We start from the raw sequence: 5,082 nt of genomic DNA, 5'->3' as shown, positions 1-5,082 counted from the left end.
AAATGTTTTCTTCTGACTACCCTCTCTCCCTATATGCCCTCCCTTCTATTATCCCCTCTTTTATCCCCTACACCCCTATTTTCCTGCAGGGTAAGATACCTGATTGAGTTTGTATGTTATTCCATCCTTAAGCCAAATTCAATGAGAATCAGGTTGTCCTATTCCCTTACACCTTCCTGCTCTTCCCCTCTATTGTAACAGTTTTCTCTTGACTCTTTTATGTGAGATAATTTACACTAATCTACCTCTTCCCTTCTCCCTCTCCCAATAAATTCCTCTCTCACCTCTTAGTTTTATTTTTAGATATCATCCCTTCCTGTTCAACTGATCCTTTGCCCTCTGTCTATGTGTACACAAACATACATATGCCCACACTCACATATATATATATATATACACATACATATGTATATATATAAACACACACACAGTCTTCTTTACATACATATATATGTATATATACATAATCATATATATGTATACACACATATATTCCCTTTGACTATCCTCCTACTGAGAAAAGTCTCATGAGTTACAATTATCATTTTTCCATCTAAGAATGTAAACAGTTCAACTTTAATAAATTCCTTATGATTTCTTTTTCCTGCTTACCCTCGCATGCTTCTCTTGTTTCTTGTATTTGAAAAACAAATTTTCTGTTCAGCTCTGTTTTTTTCATCAAGAATGCTTGAAAATCCTCTATTTCATTGAATGACCATATTTTTCCCTGTAGCATTTTTGCTGGGTGGGTGATTATTGGTTTTAGTCCTAGCTCCTTTGAACTCTGGAATATCATATTCCAAGCCCTTTGATCCCTTAATATAGAAGCTTCTAGATCTTGTGTTATCCTCATTGTGTTTCCACAATGCTCAAATTGTTTGTTCCTGACTGCTTGCAGTATTTTCTCCTTCACCTGGGAACTCTGGAATTTAGCTATAATATTGCCAGGAATATTCTTTTTGGGATCTTTTTCAAGAGGCAATTGGTGAATTCTTTCAATTTCTATTTTGCCCTCTGTTTCTAGAATATCAGAGCAATTTTGCTCGATAATTACTTTCCTTTTTTCTTTCACTTTTTTTGGGAGGGCAATTGGGGTTAAGTAACTTGCCCAAGGTCATACAGGTAGTTTTTTTTTTTTTTTTTGTGTGTGTGTGTGTGTGTTAAGTTTCTGAGGCTGGATTTGAACTCAGGTCCTCCTGACTCCAGGGCCAGTGCTCTATTCACTGCGCCACCTACCCGGCCCTCATAATTTCTTAAAAGATGATGTCTAGGCTCAATTTTTGATGATGGCTTTCAGGTAGTACAATGATTTTAAAATTATGTCTCCTGGATCTATTTTCCAAGTCAGTGGTTTTTCCAATGAGATATTGTCTTTTATTTTTTCATTGTTTGGATCTGTTTTATAGTATCTTGATTTCTCATAAAGTCATTAGCTTCCAATTGCTCCAATCTAATTTTGAAGGAGTTATTCTCTTCAATGAGTTTTTGAAATTCTTTTTCCTTCTGTCAAATTCAGTTTTTTAAGGCATTCTTTTCCTCATTGGCTTTTTGGGCCTCTTTTGCCATTTGAGTTACTCTCTTTTTTAAGGTGTTATTTTCTTCAGTGTTTTTTTAGGTCTCTTTTAGCGGGCTGTTGATTCACTTTTCATGATTTTCTTGCATCATTCTCATTTTTCTTCCCAATTTTTCTTTCACTTCTTTACTTGATTTTCAAAATCCTTCTTGAGCTCCTCCATGACCTGTAATCAGTTCATCTTCTTCTTGGAGGCTTTTGATGCAGGAGTTCTGACTTCATTGTCTTCCTCCCACTCCATTCCTTGATACTTTTTGTCTCCCAAAAAGGATTCTATGGTTTGTTTGTGCTTCAGTTGCTTGCTCTTTTTGCCAGACAATTGACTTTTGAGCTTTTTGCCATGGTAGGACTCTGCTTCCTGAATGGAGACAGTGTTGTCCCAATTCACTGGGGTTTTCACGGCTGTCAGAGCTATTAGGAGGGCTCCCTCTCTACAGCACCCCACAAACTGTGGCTCACTGGTCACTCACCCCAGGACCACCACTCAAGACCATGATCCAGTTCCATGCAGGTTAAAGCAAGAGTGATTACCCTCTGAATGGTAGCTTGGTTCCCCTATGATTTGCAGACTAGGAGCTCCTGAAGCAGGCAGGCTGTGACTCTTGGAGCCACTAGGCCTCTGCCACTTCTTGCCCCAGGGGTAGGGGCAAGACTGTCTCTTCATTCTCCTTCCCCCCCCCCCATTCCAACAAAGTTTCACACTGGCCTTTTACTTTTTCTTTGGAGTTTATTAGTTCGGAAGTCTGGAAATTGCCATAGCTACTGATGATTCACTCTCCTGAAGTGTGCTCTGGCCACTGCTGGTTGGGGCCTTCCAGGGGCTAAAATCATATGGCTTATGTGGGCTGGGAATTGGCTACCAGCTTGGTGCCTGTCCACCTGCCAGACTTCATTAAGCTTTAGATTTGTTACTCTCTGTCACTTTTTGGGTTCTGTAGTTCTAAAATTTGTTTAGAGCCATTTTTTTACATGTATTGGAAGTGATTGCAGTGGGAGACCGCCTCTTACCTCGATTCTTTTTTTTTTTTTTAATAAAGCAATTGGGGTTAAGTAACTTGCTCAAGGTTACAAAGCCAGTTATTTCTGGGTGTGGTGCTGAGTATCTGAGGCCGGATTTGATCCAGGTCATCCCGACACTGGAGCCGGTGCTCTTACTCGCTGAGCCACCTGGACGCCCCTTCTTACCTAGATTCTTGCAAAAACTTCTTAATTGGTCACCATTCTTCAAGATCCTCACCATTCCAATGCATTCTATATACTACTGCCAAAGTAATTCTACTCAAATGCAAGGAAGTGACTAAAATATACAACCACTTCCAATGGTTTCCTATTGCCTCTAGAACAAAATTCATACACTTTTTGTTGAGTGCTGAAGCCCTATATAATCTGTCTCCAACATATGTTTCTAGTCTAAATGGACATTACTACCTTTAAGACTTTGTTATCAAGCAAAACTGATATTTTTTTTCCGATCCTCATTCACAATACCTCATTTTCCTCTCTCTCTATTTGAACTACATGTTGTTATCTCAGCCATTTGGAGTTCCTTCCTTTCTTTAAAATATAGTTCAGATACTATAAAGACATTCTTTATTCCCTCCATCTACTTGTCCTTCATATTATAGTACCTTTAATAACTTTGTAAATATATGCACATATATGTATTTTATTAACATTATATTGATGTTGACTATATCTTTATATGTCCTTGTTGCGTCCCCATTAAAATGTAAGCACAATGAAAGTAGGAATCTCTTCCTTTACTAAGCACCTACTATGCCTGGACATAGTAGGTATATTTAACAAATGTTGCTTGTTTTTGCTCAATGAGTCAAAGATCCTTAGGGATAAGCCTTTTGTGATTTCTTGTGCCAATTGCCATGTCTTGAATTTTCATCACAAACCCCTAAATTTACATAACAAAATCATGTGTTTGCTTGCTGATTCTTTATAAGTTCATTGCTGGCAAATTTCATGCCCTTGAATGGCCTTTTAATCAAAATATTGAATTTTGGCTATTTCATAGTCTCCATCTAGAATGGCCACATAAATATAATGATATGTGTCTATTACCCACCTTTGCTATCATTCAATAAAAGATTGTCTTCTTGTTCTGATTGTATTGTTTTATTTATTTTTCATATATTTTTGATGATGTTAAAATACCACTGTCATGGAAAATCTATGGTGTTCCAATATCGATTCAACTCTCTATCATCTGCAGGCAGCTTGCCCAGAAATACCTATTCTTCAAGCAGGATTATTCATTATGGAAATATCTTAATGTTACTCATCCATTTTATTTCATTTCATTTTCATACAGAGAATGCTCTATATTAATCACTGCCACCTTCACAGGGAGCAAAGCAAGAAGGTAAAATATTTTTCAAACTCTCTCTAACAGCTTTTATGTTTGAGAATGTTTGAAGGAATGGAAATTTTATCATGAAAATATTTGTAACTCTGTTTTTTATCACCAAAAATAAAACCAAAAACCAAAGACTCATTTACCCCTTTCCACAAAGCTGTGGAAAGCCTGGTAGTATGTTGTATATATTGCACAGTTTAAATTTTTGTGATATATGAGTAAAGTTGCTGAAGCCAGAAAGGAATGTGTCAAAGAAATTGACCTTTCTCACAGCTCTTGTGTAACTTAGATGCTCAGCTAGCTATCTGCTTGAATGATAGTATTCTTGGTTATTAGTAAGAGTCCTTTTTTTCTCACTCTCTTTCAGGATTGACTTGGAAATGGCAAAAATTCTCTCCACTTTAAATTTTCCCCTTCAGGTCCTAGTCAAGTAAATAATGCTTCTCTGTTTCTCTTATTAGAACCTGGTTCTTGGGGGAAGGAAAAGAAAATATCTGAAATCATTCCTAACCCATATCAAGCTTTACTTGCCCCATTCACATATCTAAATTTACTCAGTGACCAATATCAGAGTTTACTTAATTTATCTTTTCCCTTTCCCTTTATTTTATTCTTATAGGGAAAATATTGGTGTATTTTTCTTCTTATATGAATCATCAATCCTCTAACTTTCAACACTAGAATTCCTGCTGACTTTCATAATTCATAGTCCAAATTTTTCCAGCCATGCTTTAACAAGCAGCTAACTTTCTTATGTTTTCCATATACAAATGACACAATATTATTATAAAATTCCAAAGGAGTCTGTTATCATTGGAATGGGCCTAATTTACCTAAATGTGGCTCAATTTGTAAAGTTCTTTCTCTTTTTAAAGTAAGTCATAAGAAGAAAGTTTTGTCAGTTTCTCCTCAATAAAGTAATGGTCAAATTAATGACAAATTTATTAATCTTTCAAACTTTTGTGGAGTCTATGGGTCTTTGAGTTCTAATATCCTTAATCTTGCATCGTGTTTCCTAACATTTCATTTTTATCCCTTGTGTCCATTGCATTGAAATTACAAGAGCATCAAAACATATTGATTTTATTTGAAGACCTTCTTGAACTCTTCATAGAATTACTCTTTAACCTCTCCTCTGCAA

Source organism: Petaurus breviceps, unplaced genomic scaffold (assembly GCF_028583685.1).
Source record: "Petaurus breviceps papuanus isolate PSGF00001 unplaced genomic scaffold, PetGlider_PUasm1.0 90602, whole genome shotgun sequence".
NCBI classification, from domain to species: domain Eukaryota; kingdom Metazoa; phylum Chordata; class Mammalia; order Diprotodontia; family Petauridae; genus Petaurus; species Petaurus breviceps.
This window is presented reverse-complemented; position numbering follows the sequence as displayed.